This window comes from Ambystoma mexicanum, chromosome 4p, assembly GCF_040938575.1.
Source record: "Ambystoma mexicanum isolate Mex_15411 chromosome 4p, UKY_AmexF1_1, whole genome shotgun sequence".
Taxonomy (NCBI): Eukaryota; Metazoa; Chordata; class Amphibia; order Caudata; family Ambystomatidae; genus Ambystoma; species Ambystoma mexicanum.
This window is the reverse complement of record NC_090927.1, coordinates 475,678,428-475,694,497: the sequence shown is the minus strand read 5'-3', so window position 1 is coordinate 475,694,497 and position 16,070 is coordinate 475,678,428. Positions and strand designations below refer to the sequence as shown.

Here is a 16,070-nt window from a genome sequence, read left to right as displayed (position 1 = left end):
CGTAGCAATCCCATTGTTGGGTGCATTACAATTCTAAGAAATGATGGGGATATGAGAGAGAAACCGGACGTGGGAGGGTGTAGTGATTACGCTATAGCAAGTTAGAGGCAGGTAAATCCAGGACCAACTAGGGGGCAGGGAAAACCAGAACCAGTTTGTTGGGGGGCAGGGTTAGTTATTCGGACAGTGAGGTATGAGGATATCGAGGACCAGTTGGGGAAGGGGGAAACCCAAGTCTAATCAGGTGCTGGGAAATCTAACACCAGCCCTGACGAGACAACAGGGAAAGAACCAAAGATCAGCCAGAAGTCTGGGGGAAAGGGGAACTCCAGACTAAAACGGGGGCATGTAAGGCAATAGCAGCTACTCAGGAGATGGTATCAGATATAGCAGCAGATCACTATCGCTCCATGGGCCCCGTTGAAGGGTAATGAGGGGGAGAGCCTGATGAACAGGCAAAGAGTCTTATAATTGTCCATTCACCCCATATCAGACTGCCTGCATGAGGATACCATGGTTGTCTTTGTTAAGTGTCGGACGAACATCAGTCACATGGTGCATCCAGTCCAAGGTTGAGGCAGAAGCCCCTGCTGGGACTCTGCACCTCTGTTTTGTGGATCAAGGCAGGCTCAGATCCTCGGAATAGTGCACCTCTTGTGACCAGGAAGATGAAATGGCCAGGTCCCTTCAGTCAAGCAGTATTTGATGCTGGACCGGTTCCTTCTTGTACATGGATCACAGTCCCAACACCAAGCGTGATGTCACTTGCCTCTTTCAAAGTCAGGGGTCGCTGCGCTCAGTCCTCGAGAGCCAAGCCTACTCTGTTTTGTTTGACATTAAACACATTTGAATGCAGTGAATCTAAAGCAGAGATATTGTTATAGTCCACAGCAATCCTATAAACCTGGTGTGATTGTTGTTTGAGCACCAGAGCTGGATTTCCCTGCCTCAAGCAGTGTCCCTTTCTGAACAACCAGAAAAAGAGAAGGAACTCAGACATGCATCCTTCAGGATGAAGTATCATGAGCATACTACCATAGAAATGAGCTCCAACTTTATCAACAAAACACACCTTTTTCCTTTTCAAAGCTTTATAATTTTGTGATTATACACAGATCAACAATGTCACTGAACAATTAATCAAGCAAAAAACAATTTAACAAGAAAGACAAGACATTAAACAACAAGTCAACGGAAGGAATGACATACAAGTACCCATATATATCGAAACTGTGCTATTTTCTAAATCCCAAATCCTGCCCTCTTTATATAAAGCCAAATTTGCCACATTTGGCATCTCTATATACTGTGACAAGGGGATAGGAAAAGCTCTCAGCAGGAAGGCCTGCCAGGGTGGAAGCCAGAGCCAGTCGAACCCAGGAAGGAGACTATCACAGTTGAGATGGCACCATTTCCTGGGCCCTTCCGAGGCACCGGTGTTTACATATGTGGCACCAGGTTGTTACATCCCATACCTTCTGAAAAAAGTGCTGGGCAGCAGAGAAGCAGCAACAATATAAAGAGACTATCCTCAGAACAGCAACCCATCAGTATCCCTCGCATCGCTTCAGCAGCAACAGTCAACCGAAGAGGAGAGCTTCAGAAAAGCAAGAACAGGAGGGCCTACACGGCACAATGCTGCCTATCCTCGACACGCGGATTCAACGCAGAGGGAAAGGGCCAGCATAGGGTGACCCAGAGAGCATACATGATTTCCCGAGCTGCCGCATGGCACTCCCCAGCCCATGCAGTCGGAGCAGCTCCACTGATGTGACCAGGCTGGACCACTAGGGACAAATAAGGGAGAGAGAAGCGCTCCAACGTACTACACCTACCTTAGGGGTGTCCACATCATGTAACTCATACAGGGTTGAGTTAGGACATTAATACTCTCAGGGACTGTGCACTCAATGGAAATAACATCTCACTTCATGCTCTATTTAAATGGGAGACACTGGGCATTCTATTTAACATTGCACCTGCATCTTTAACAAATTAGCATTTCCCTTGCTTCCCAGTCTTCAATTCCGGGGATTTTACCATAAATACTGTGTAGGGATAGTTTGGGTTTCTCAGGGTCCTCCATTTTAAACATAGCGTCTGATTCCTGTTTGTTAAGATGGATTTTGAAAGGTCACCCTATTATGGTCAACTGGGAGACACAGACAGACACTTTAGACGAGCCTTACCAAGGTAAAGTAGCAGAGTGGCAAAGCTTAGTATCAGGAGGGCTGGGAGAGTGGTCTAGGGCTACAATGAGTCCACTCCGAACACCAATAATGCAATTAAACAGGTAAGTACAAAAATATACAAAGATTTATCAGGCCTTTAAAATACACACCAAGCAAGGAAAACGCCTAGTTAAATATTGTCACACAATTACTATAAAATAGATTCATAAATTCACCCTTAAGAGAAGAAAGAAAGCATTGATTCAATAATCAGTGCAACACAGGTAAGTAGTCGGATGTATGACATTCAGTGAAGACACCTCGAATAACCACAGAATAGCTCCCCTAACACTTAATGAGTCCAAACCTAAGATGGTTTGGGGCCTTGTGCCCTAAAATCATCAGTTCCAGAGTTATACTTCACAGGTTTATTGCGAGATTTGGACGATGCCAGGGGCTATGATCAAAAAGGTAAGTAAAATTCAGGTAAGCAAACAAACTCATTTCCAGTCACTAGGATAGGCCTTAAAAGGGATTCGTGACCAGGTTTCCACCGACCAAAGTCAGCTAAGAGTAGTTTAGGGACAGGACTATACACTCATGCAACCCAATGAAGAGGAGGGGGGAAACGTATCCCCCTGTCCCCCAGAGTCTGATTTTTCCAGAGACCACTGCTGAGGTTACGGAAGCATTTGGGCACACAGTCTTCTGCGCATGGTCTGGTTGAGGAAAGCCGAGGAGTCACAAGTAAAGAGGTCCCTTTCGGATGCAGGATTTGGAATTGGTCGGTCGCAGTGCTTAGGCATCTGTTCAAGACATCTTCCAGCTGAACAACCAAACTAAGAAAACGAATAGACTTCGGCGGAGCAGGCTACCTCAGGACTCCGAGGAGGTGAAGAAGGTGGCTTACAACATTATTCACCCCAGGCAGGCGATCTTCCAGGGATGAAAAATGAGCAGGTCATGCAAGAAGGCTGAAAACGCAGGAGCAGGCTTCTTGTTGTAAAAGTTAAAGATCCTCCAAGTTCCAATGCACTCAGAACGCCAATGGCTGCAGCAAGGTAGCCCAAGAAAGAGGTCAGTCCACCTGCTGGTCCAGGGACACTTTTGAAGACTCTGGCGGCACACATCCTCGAGCAGGGGTCGAGAGTGGTTGTTCCCACCGGTCCAGTGGTCGAAGCACTGATCAGGGTCGTATTGAGTTCAGGAAGAGGAGCAGGGTTTCACCAGGACTTCCCTGGAGTTGGAGCTGGAGCTGGTCAGCTGCAGGGGTCGTCCTCGGGTCATCAACTGGCTGCTCTTCTTCATAGTTGTCATGCATGCTGGACATTTTACCTCTGGATCTGGAACTCCGTCTGTACGCAGAACGGGTTATGCTCATAGAACTGCTAGACCGTTTTATTCGAGATGGAGGTTGTTTGACGTACTACCAGGAAAACGACGTCTGCATTACTCACGTCGCTGAATTCATGTGATTCAGGATAGTCACGTTTGTTACGGCAGAACGTTCATAAGCAGCGAGGATACGTGGCTCGCTGCTTCTGATTGAACATTTTGGCGTCATGGTAGCTGAACTCTTCATCTGCGTCTTCGCATCCCGTCAGTTGCTTCCTTGGCCTTCATCGACGTGTTTCCTTCACACGCGATCTCCTGTACCTGCCTCCAGCAGGTTTTGTTAGCGTGTCTTCTCACACGCAGGTTCCTGTTCCATTCGCATGCTGTTTTCCTGTCCGCGTGTAAGTTTCCACTTTCACTCTAATGCAGATGCTGGAACTCTTCGAGCGCCGCTGGACTGGCTGCGTGTACTTTGTTCGTGTGTAAAATTTCACATGGACGCTGATGTTTTCAAGCGCGGCTGGCCTGGCTGCGTGTACTTGGTTCGTGTGTATCCAGCACGCGGTTGGTTTGAACCTGTGAGGAAATAACAGGTGGACTCATTTCAATTTTGTTCTGTTCTTTGTGGGAAAGGAAGGTTTTTCTACTACTTTTATTTGAAGGTGACCGTGCGCAGAACTATGGACGCTATCCTGTGGTGCACCAACCCGGTATCTAGCGTGAGCCTCGTGTCGTTCGGGATAAGTCTCCCTTACTAACCTTCCCTCCTTTGTCGTTGGTTCATTTCCTGGATTTCTTCATAGACTTTGGTGGATACTCCAGTTCTACGCCTACAGGTTAGTGTTGGAATTAGCGTTATTGCCATTCTATGGAGAGAGATTAGTTGAGATAGTTTCTCATGATGCTTATTTTTTCCCTAGGCTGTCTTCCTATTACTCTCCCACGCCCTTTCCAGTGATCCTTCTCTCTGCCTGTTTTACCAGTCAGAGAGTTGTATCATTTGGAAGGTCTAAATTGACATCACTACTATCAAATCGTGTGAATTCAAGGATCCGGAAGACTCCTATCAATTGTATCCTTTTTGGTTACCGTATCCTTTTCATAAGATACTTTGGTGATTTATGACAATAGTGGACTTGGCTCCAACAGTGATCTCAAGAATAGCTGCAGGAGACCTCCTTTTATCCAAGATGTAGACTGGAAACTCCCCCAAGTGCACCAATGGTAACGGCCTGCACCCTTCAAACAACATCTGCCCAGCAATAAACATTCAGTACTAGTAAGCCCAGGAAAGGGCTTCCCATATATGGCAATTCCTGGCAAGAAGAAGGCCAAAGAACAATATGGATAAAGGACAAGCAAAATACTTGTGGCACGGCCATTTTAGGGTGATAACCATCTTTAGTAGCAGTTTGCGTTAAATGCAAAAGTGCACGAGTAAGAAGCATTCAACTAAAAATATCTGCCAACAGTTCGACCTAAGCAAATTGAAATTGTAACCAAAAACCCATTGCAGAAAAAGTTATAAGGATATAAAGTATCCTAACTGCACTTCACTCTAAGGAGATGTATGCAATTGCAACAATGCAAGACATTCACTAGGAGGGAATCTCCAAGTACTGATAGTCTTCTGGACTAATCAGTTCCTCCATAAGAATGAGCAAAAAGACAAGGAATGTAAAGCAGTACACTTTACTTACCTCCCAAAAGTCATGGTAGAAGTCCAAACAAAACAGATAAAGGGTGTCCCATAGAAGTCTCTGGGAGGAAAGCAGCAAAAAGAAGATCTTTCCCAACAATGGGTGTCACTGGACAAGCAGAGATTTTATTTCTGTAAATCTTTCCCTCTCTTCCTTGAGCCTCCCAGCCTTACTGTTGGATTACTGGTATTTTTTCTCATTGACTTTAAATGTAAGTGAGACTTTATTGTATTCTCAGTCACCTCCTACATTCACTTTGTTTTGTAGACAGTGGACACCCTTTTTGGATTTCCAGTGTAGGGAGACCTCACTACTATGTTCTGGCATCTGTTTTCTTATTGCAGTACTACTCACCCTATATGGTATGCTGCCAGGGGCTCCCTTTTGCTATGTTACTTTGAGTGCCAATGGGTCAACCAGTGCAGGAATGGTCATCTCCCTTTTATGAAATGTGTGCTTTAGCCATGGAGTAATGGGCCTCATTATGACCCTGCCGGTCCAGAAAGAACGGTGGCGTTAAAGACGCTGCCACCGTACGTTTCAGACCGGCTGATTCAGAGTCCTGCAGGTGGGAGGTGTCACTCCCGCCAGGTCTGACTTGGCGGGAGTAACGCCACCCGCCTGCAGGCGCAAATGGAAACACCGGCTCTGTCATAAACGGAACCAGTGGTTCCATTGTCCCCATCCCCCTGGGACTCCATCGGGATGGGGACTTACAGAATTCCGCCTCCGGAATTCCCGGGTCACCGGGGTCGTAAGGCCCCGGTGATTCCGGGAATCACAGAGGCGGGATGGTAATACGGGTCCGGTGGTAGCCTGCCGGTTTTTCCGGCACGGTTACCACCGGACTCGTAATGAGGCCCAATGTATCTCCCTTTTTCTTTAGATTAAGCAACATTCCTGTTATTTTTCCAGGCATCCTCTGAACAGGTTAGGGGCAGTACTTTCATGTTAACCCTTTTGTCAAATGCAACATTGCATGAAACGCAAAATTACATGATGCCTTTCTTAGCCACAAAACTGCATTTTGGAGGGCCTTATACTCAAAGTGGCATCCCCTCATGGTTTAAGTCCTGGTCAGAGTGGCCTGGTCTTTGTTGGACATCCTACCTTGCCCGCCCTACCCTGCCAGGTGAGGGATGGTCTTTTCTCTTCATGCACCTTGGGTGAGGCGGCCGGGGGGGTTGCTGAAAGACTGCATAGGTTGTTCTAGGTGTTTGCGCTGGCAGAAGCGGAGAGGGGACAGTGGTGTAACAAGATTCAGGGGCCGCCCTGCGAGGCATGCTTAGCCCCACCCCCCACAAGCTCCTCAACAAAGCACCAGCCATGCCACACTGCCCCCAAGAAAATGTTTTGAATAATGGGTAAAAATGGTGCATGAAGTGGCACACACTTTTAGAAAAATGTGATCAAAAGCAATCGGGTTTGTTGGGGAACTTCTGAAAAACAAACACTAGATGCAAGCCACCAACAGTACACAGGGGCATTTTCCAATGCATTTTTGTGATAACTTTCCCACGATAGATGGCAGTATAAAAAACATTTTCGCGCTGGCTAGCCCATACATTTCCATGCTGGCTACACCAATATATGCCAGTGTTCCCATGTTAGGGAGAATTCTCTCTTTAGGCTGAATTTCCTAACCTAGTGAGTCCCCCCAGCAGCTTTGCTGGATTTCTGGAGTTTGTTTTTTTCTCCTGCCAAGAGTGAGAATCTTTTTCTCCCACTCTTGGACATGATTTATGGTGTTCCTTTGACTGTTAATGTGTTTTATGGGCTATGGGGTCCTTTACTCCATAGGGTCTCATGTGTTTTTACTATGTGTGTTACACAGCACCCTCCGTGCAGTAACACAGCGGTGTCATAGTGACACCCCACCATAGACTCCATACCCTGGGACTGACTACTGTCTCCCAGGGCATGTAAAGTCAGCATTGGCTTTACTAGTCCCAAATTATTAACAGAAACCAGTACAAACCATCATATTGTGGACGTACTGGTCGGGGCAATTCGATTGCCCCGGGGTCTGTTAGTCGAGGGGGCACGTCTCCGTCCCCCCTGATCGAGTTTTGGCTGGTGGCAGTGGATACTACTTATTATATTCGACCGCGAATATTTCCCTATGGGATTTTCCCATTGTTCGAGGCTACCAACTTTAATTATTTAATTCTCATAGCCTCGAATATACCGCCTGTTTATTTAATTAATATTAATTCACCGGTTGGTATTTTTTGCCAGGACTCGATTCTAAAATGGCGTTTGTGTTCTCTTCTGTGACTCCAACCCAAGTCAAGCCCTTTGTTCCACTTTTTGGCGGGCTTCTCCACAGAAGCCTCCAAAAGTGGTGCCACTCTGTCTGGGTACCACAGGGGGTGTGGGAGGGGGTTTAGGCACCCTGGACTGAGTTACCTTGGTAACTCAAGTCGCACTCTTGTGTGATTGGCCCAAGTGGTGAGCCGGCCGGCTCACCACTTAGCATGTTTGATTGACAGCTAGGCTGAGTGAATGGGGGTATGCTGCATAAAAACAGGGCTTTTGATCCTCTTAAAGCGGATCCGGCCTACTGACTCTGAATTCACGGTGTTACTTTGCCTTCCTCTCTTCTTGTGTTCATGAAAAAGTGCTGGGATCTGTTTCAATGTATTCTCTGCTTTTCTCTCCCTTTTTAAACCGAATGATTAGAGTGCCATCTACGTTAAGCGCTCACCGCTGTCTGAAAATAAGTGGGGCTTTACTTAATACTTGTCTAATATTCTTTTAAGGGAGTGTATATATTTTAGTGACCGTGTTTTTGAATTGCTTACTATTAGTGCCTGTGTGTTTTTCTAGATGTGGTTTTAAATAAATAATTATATCTCTTTTACACCAAGCCCTGGTCAGTGTTTACTTGTTCTATTGTGTTCTCTTGACCTATTGTGAATACTCTGTATACTGCCTAACTCTTCTTGAGGGAAGTCTGACTGCTCAGCCACAGCTACCAAGTGAATCTGTGTGGTACAGACTGCTACCAAGTGGGTTTACTGCCAAACACCTGTAGTCCTAAATCTTTTGCAGTGGTCCCAGAGGGAACTGCACAGGTTTCTGCCGAACATCTCATATGAGAACATGCATGTTTGCTTTGCGCATAATGCCTGTAATACTATAAGAAAATATGTCAAAGCTGGCTTTGCCAATATATGCCAGTAGCCCCGCGTAAGAACATACTCCTGCTGGCTTTATCATTAAAAACCCAAATCCACAATAACAAAGCATGCCCCAACTGGCTATCCTCATGCGATAACACTTAGCATGCTTGCTTCATCACAAATGCTGTGATGAATCTAGCAAGATCATCACTGAAACCCCGTTATGGGCCTCCTCTCATGTGGCCAGGGGAAGGCTGCCGCTACCTGATCCTGACCCTGGTGTTATGTGGGAGGATCACATTGGAGGCACTCGTATCAGGGGCAAATTGGTGACCTCCTTAAATCATGTTTCTCCCATTCTTCCTGAAGCATTGATGGCACATTGTAAAATAGAGCAAACTGATGTGCAATCCATTATGGACTTCAGCATCCATAATGCCTGTGGTACTGGGACGAGGAGGAAGGGACTCAGTAAGGACCCAAGGTTCTAGTGACCAGAATGTAAGGTCTAGTTGTTGCAAAGCAAGAAACCTCAGGAGGACATTTAAACTCAGCTGTGAAGGAGAGATGCGGTAGGAGTAGCGGAGGTAGAGACTGTTTGGAGTGCTGTGAATGCCGTAGAAGTGAGAACACCAGCTGATGCCAACATGAGACATGAAAGCGTATGAAATTGCAGAGTGTGCGCAGCAGGAAGCAGTGTTGAGGAGAGAAGCCTAATCGAGTGGGAGACCTGCTCCGAACCCAGCGTGCGGTGCTTTCGGTGTGCCAGAGGTTGCAGAGGATCGGCAGAACTGTCAGAGCTCCAAGGAAGAAACGTATAGTCTGCCAAAGTTGCACTGGAGCTCGCAACACAGCGGGCAGGACGCAGGAGGTCCCCCGTAGCAGTAAACAACAAAGTGGAGACACCAAAGAAGACCAGTGAGTTGGCCTGAAGTTAAAGGTGACCCTGGGCCACTCCGAGCAGGACAATTCATGCTAAAAAACTATTTTGAATACCGTATAAATAAAGCGTGCAGGTGATGAGGGCACAATTCCCCTTTGATTGGATACCAACTGGAGGAAACCTGTCACCCACCTTACCCACAGCCAAGAGGTTGTAAAGAAACCATGCAGATGTGACAAGGGCGCAACTACCCTTATATGACATACCAACTGGTGGAAACTTGTAACTCACATTGCCGACAGCCAAGAGACTGTATAGAGAGGCAGCCATTGTTCAAACCTCATCACAAAGGATACTGGCGTGGAGAATCATGTAACATATTGCCACTGAGACTTATTGTAGGAGTTTTCTTTCTGGTAGGCGAGTACACCAGGAAAGGGATCATAGTAGTTAGTCCTGGCAGGCGAGTATACCTGGAAAGAAGTTGATTTAAAGAAGTGTGTTTGTGGCAAGAAGGTGAGGTGGAATGAACTTGCCAACTCTAGAATCATTGTGACAAACTGTGGCATCACCAAAGGTATTTGCTGCGCTATCCTGATAAAAGTATTGCATTGAAATAATAAGTGTGATGTGATAATTGCTTTTCATCCTGATGAGAACAATCACCTTGGTTTATGTACTTGTGTTTAGAAAGAGACATCTGCCTTATCAAGAAGGATATTGTGGGAACCAACAACTGTTTTCAATTTCGAATCACTGTGTGAAAGACATTTTCCTTTTATCAAGTGGAAAGACGTTCTGAATGGAAAAGATCTTTTGTGTTACAATAAGCAGAAATGTATTGATTCAGAACCTTACCAAAGGTATTCCTGACTGGATCCAGGGGAACCCTGGTCACAAGGAGTACTTCCTAAAATCTATAAGTTTGAATGGTTATATTGTTTTGTTGAACTGAAAACAGCCAATCAGTCTTTATAACATTTTGTTGTACGTATTAGTGTGAGGGTCAGAGACATTTTGGACACTAGGTCATTTTTCTTTAGTTTTAGGTTGCTTGGCATGGACATCATTGTAAGGATAGGGAAAGACAGGCATTTATGTCACCCTTTTTCATTTAATGAATGGGAAACATTGAGAAAACTATAACTTTGTGTCTGTCTCGCATTTCTGGTCCCTCACAATGCCCAGTAAAAATGTCATGCCACATTAAGAAATAGCTAGACTGGCTGCACCAAAATGCCAATCTAGCCACATAACACTCATTCAGTTGACTTTGCTAAATAAATGTCAGTAAAACATGGCATGTACCTTTAAAGAAATTTCAACAATGCTCCAGTGCAATGGTACGTTTCCAACACAAACAGCCCAAACCACCCAGACTTTTCAGAATTCATAGGATGCGAACTTGAGGTGGAGCGGAAAGTACAAATTCCAATTTGTACTCTCTGGGAACGCACAGTTGCCCCAGTGAGTCACAGGTCCCAATAAGAGGAATCCCAGCCCTCCTCGTTAGGGCTTCTGATTTGCCTCAGACATCATCTAAAATCACTGTTCTGAAGTGACAAGGCAGCAACAGGGACAAGGGCAGAGTGGGAATTGGCAGTGCATTGTTACACACAATAGCACGTGACCTGTTTGTGCAAAGAGGGGGGAGATACATGATAATGTACTGGTAAAACCAAGCCAGAGCCAACCCAGGGGTTCTACTGGACTCTAAGAGCCAAACAAGAGCCGAGTCGCCAGAGACACATACCTGGCCTCCTGTCTCCCCAACACCAAAACACATAACTAGCGCCCTGCCTGACCACACCCTCACGACACAAGACCATACCTGGCGTCATGCCTCCCTGTATACCCATGACACAAAGGCCTTACCTACTTCGCTGCCTCCTTACTCCCACAATGCAACTGCTCGCCTGGACTCCTGTCTCCCCATCCCATTAACACAAGCCTCCCCACACAAAAACATTGACTTTCAGCACTCCAACGCCCTGCATGATCGTGTAGGTGTTCACACTGTCATCCATTACAATCTTCAGTGTCAACATTGCACCCATTCCCAACATACCTGTAGACTCACATAATCACTGCAACCCCACCCACACCTCTTAAACACTGTTCACGCTGGTAGAAATATTAGTCTGGCATAAGGAATTTGGACTTCTGCTGATCTACTCTGGGAAAAATTCTACTTTCTACTACCATTAATTTGTTTTATTGATGTCTAATAGTGTGTTTCGGTCGTTTCATTTTACTGGTACAATGTTCAATGTTCTTTCCACTGGCACTATGCAGATGAATAGCGATAAAACCATATACCGCAATTGGATCTAGTAGAAGCCATGAGCAACTGGTGAAGTGAAAATTAAGCCATGGTGTCAGCACAACACCCTCTCCCCACCCTTTGCTTGGCCTCAACATACACTCTAACCAGATGGCCTCTGGACAGTGAATAAGCCCATTCCCATATATATCTTCTCAAGTGCTTTCACGCAACAGTTCCTCCCGGGCAGCAGCACCCCCTGAAGCTTGGAGAACTTCCAAAATACTCAGGAACAAATCAAAGTGACGAGGCCCGTCCTGAGTGATAAGGGTAACGACAATAGAGCATAACATAAGAATATCCAGCAATATCACACAATAGGCAAGTAAACTGCCCATCACGGGTCATATCAGTCTTGATTCTGACGTGGTTATGCTGGACTAATATTTACATCCAAAAGAAATTGGCTAGTCAAATGCTTGTACAGACAATATGTGTTTTCTTATTTTAATTATCCCTCTGTAATTTGATGAAATAATTTCTTTATTCGTAAATGTGTGCTTGCGGGTGATCGAAATATGTCAGTATTTTTCTGCTATGTGTAGTCAGAATTCCCACCAACTTTCTCAGAAACACAGCAGGGATAGGATGGGTGCCTATCACAGCACTGGGGAATTGCCTCAGACCAGAATCGGAATAATGGTTTGGTGTTCGAGATTTCATACACTTAATTCCAAAGGAATTTATATCATGTAGAAACCAGAGTTGTAGAGGAAATGAAGGCTTCAAGTACAGATCCTAACGCACTGAACAAAATAAAGAAACACCAGATTACTTATTGCAGTGATGCTGGAGTGCTCATTCTAAAAGAATAACCTCCACTAGAGAGCAAAATAAATCTGAAAGTGTGGTGTAATTGAAAACATTAACTGTGTGCGTTTAAATTAAATGATGGTTAATTTGTTCCTTTTAGTCCATATAACACTTGTACGCACAAAGCTTCATTTGATAACCAAACATGGGTACAACCATAAACACGGTCACAATAAGTGCATTTCAACATCAATAAATAAACAATCACAAAACAATGCTGGCAATATAGATACTGACCATACTCTGATGCCTGGTAGTGTGTTACAACCCTTACACCATCAAAATATGAGCAGAGGTTGAGAACTTTGGACTCGGAATGATGCTGCCTTCAGATTCATGGTGCATTTGTATGGTGGGGAGCAGGGCAGCATTCTCAACTCACACATGCCTTCTCAAGAAGGCACAGAACAAAAGCACACACACGTCAATTGAATGTCATGTTGCTGCTTTCCTTTCTTTTCTTCTATAAATATATATTTAAAACGAGGGGAAGGTGCGATCTAGCCAGTAATGGATGAAAGGTGAACCTAGGGTCGCCTTTGAACTTGCTGCACCGCCTGGGCTGGCTAGAGCCTCGCTTGGCTACCGCAGCTCTAAATATATGGGTGTGAGATGCACACTCCTTACCTGTAGACTGAAAAGCCGAAGAAGTGGAGGCAAGCGAAGCGGATCCCTCCTTGTGGAAGAGCCCTTCTCTGATGTACATCAATGTTGGAATGCAGACTGCAAGCACGAATAACCCATTATCAAACATGAGCGCAACCGGAAGGAACGGGGACCCAGGCAGGGTGGACGGGCCTTTTCAGGCCACTGTCAATCAAGGCGGCTGGAGAGGATGCGGATTGGATATTGCAGCTGCCGTGTACCTGTAACAGTACTGGGCGATAGGCAAAGCGTTGATGGCAAGTCAGTGGAGAACGCTGCTTTGTATGAAATTACAGATCTCTGATAAGGACATTGACAAAGATGCCAGGAAGACAGATTGTCTTCATCGGGACCCCTGCTCCTGCCTTCCCTCTTTCTCTCTGGCCGGCCACCATTGGCCCTGCGCCTCCACCCACCAACGAGGCAAAAAATCTGGGGGTCATCTTCGATGCCACTCTATCATTCTCTTCTCACATCACTGACATCTCAAAAAAGTCCCACTACCAATTGCACCTTCTCAGAGGTATTCTACCTTTTCTCACCTTCCCCCAGAGGCTCACCGGCTCCAGAACCATGGCCCTCGCTAGGCTGGACTACAGTAACAGCCTCCTTCTCAATCTGCCCTCCTCTACCGTCCGTCGTCTGAAACTCAAAGAACAGAGCCGCAAAAATTATCCTTGGCTTCAAGCCGAGGAACCGCATCTCTCCGGCACTGAAATCCCTTCACTAGCTCCTGTGGTGGCAAGGATTAAGATCAATGCCCTTTGCATTGTCCACAAGGCTTTCTGGGGCCGGTGCCCCCTCTACCTGCAACGCTCTCTTCCTAAATACTCACCTTCCCGAGCCCTCCGAGTGAGCTGCTTCTCCAAGCAGAGACTTGGGGGTGAAAGATATTTATCCACTGCAGGTGCTTCCCTTTGGAACAGCCTCCCTGCCTCTCTCCGTCTTGATTCGGATCTCCTTAAGTTCCGGAAACTCCTCAAGACCTTCCTCTTTGCCTCCTCCTTTTCTCTCCCCCCTCTCTTGCCAACCATCTCTTTCTGCTCTCTTGCGTTCTCTCTCCTCTACGCCTGATCAGTTCGACGACCGGCAGCCTGGTGCACCTTCTGAGCCTCACAGGTCCCAAGCATCCTCGCCAGTCTCCTGCACTTGCCCCCGGCCCTTGCACTTGCCATAGCACTACTGCACCTCGTTTTTACGGCCCAGGAGAGTGGTATCTCTGCACTTAACCGAGATTCTGACCGGCCTTGGCGCCCTTGGTCCCTGTTGCCCCCCACGCTCCACACACTTCCTCTTTCTGTTCACCTGCATAATCTGAATGTACCATTCCTAGTAAGATCTTTTGTCCTGTGCTCCCCATGTCTTCGCCTCCCATGCATGGTTGCGCTTTGAAACACTTGTGTATAAGCGCATAATAAATAAATAATCAATCGATAAAGGCAAAATGGCCTAATTTCTTGAGTGAGCATGATAATTACAGATGGGTGTTCACCCTAGTGGGGGCCCTTACTGGTCATGAGGTCGCAGGGCCCTCTGCACCGCAGGGGACCCTCCTACTCCAGGAAGGGGGAAGCTCTCCCCCAATCCACATTCCTCAAACGGCATTGCTGTTGCTTGGAAGATTCTTGAACCTGCCTGTCCACTATTGGATGCCCACCTCCAAGTTTGAATGTTGCAAACCTTTATAGGAGGGCTGGGGTAAAAGGAGAGCAGCTGAACCCAGAAACCGAGTCCACCACTGAAGCTGAAGAGATCCGAGGAAGAGGACGACGACAGAGGACTGAAGTAGGAACAAGCATTGGCCAAGCCAACTCTACCGCATGTGAACCTTTACTGTCTGTTCATTTGCCAAGCCCTCTGCAAGGTGCCTTCCTCCCTTTGACAAGAAGCCTGCCAAGCAGCATGAAGAAAGCCCCCCACCCCCACCCCACCTAACAAGGTAAAAGGACAGCCAATAAATGACATGCAATCTTGAACAGGACTTAAAACACAAGGAAAGGCCATTTTGAGTCTGGGGTTCCCTTAAGTGCATTATCACGGCTAAAAAGGCAACCTGGCATAATGCAGTCAGATGGAAGGCCAAAAGCTAACTACCACCAGCCTGTTCAGAGGATGCCTGGAATGTATCAAAAAGGCTACTTATGACAGAGTGCCCATACAACAGTACATGAAAGATGGCTTGTGCTGCAAACAGTAAAACACAGATGCCATAATAGGGAGATGACCACTCCTGTATTGGTAGGTCCAGGGACGAACTAGTTAACACAAAACGACATTGCAAAAGGGACCCTAGGAGCACACCACATAAGGTGGGTGGCGGTGCTGTCATAGGAAAACATGGAAGCCAAAATGATGGCCCCACACTGGCATGTTAAAAGAAGGGTCCACCGAACAAAAGTAAATGAAAGAGAAAGAGAAAGAGAAAGAGAAAAAGTTTCACTTTTCTTTCAAAATGGTTTATTCAACTTACATGTCCTGATGGAGTAAGGCCTAACTTGCCCTATGCTAAGGTCGGATTTCCCCAACTAAAAAACTAAGAATAGTCTGTGTCATCAAGTTCAACTCAAAAGTTTGTCTGTGTCCAACAACATATACTTGCCCTCATAACTAAAGGTATACAATGTGTAGGGATGTTTGTAATATAAGAAACAGTGTTCCAACATAAAGTTCAGAGCTTCTTCCAGCTCCTGGCTTGCTTTTCAGATTCCCCTTCCCCAAAGTTCAAACAGTTCCACAAAAGGCCTCAGGGATCCCTTCCCCAAGAATGCAGCTCTTCCAGATTCAAAACCACAGTTATTTCTAATCTCTCACCTTTCAATAATGATTGCAAATCAACTTTATAATTTTTCAGGATTTTTAACAGTTCACGTACATTGCTCTTTTCTTCAATCACTTCAGCACTTGTTATTTAACACAGTTTCTATATCTTGACTTTCCTTGGTTCTTACCAAGTAGGGGTTACTCAGTCTAGGCGCAGTTGTCGGACTACACGGTCCACCCATTACAGGCATGCAACTGATAACCCTTGGCTCTTTGTTAGATTCATATGTTCTCATTGGACGTCCTTGCCAACAG

At 46.0% G+C, this 16,070-nt stretch overlaps 1 protein-coding gene across 4 annotated transcripts in view; it reads right to left on the bottom strand.

Annotated features, from left to right (window-relative positions):
* Positions 1–16,070, bottom strand: part of KIDINS220 (kinase D interacting substrate 220) — a 1,499,978-nt gene that overhangs the window by 998,826 nt on the left and 485,082 nt on the right. The window lies entirely within an intron of this gene.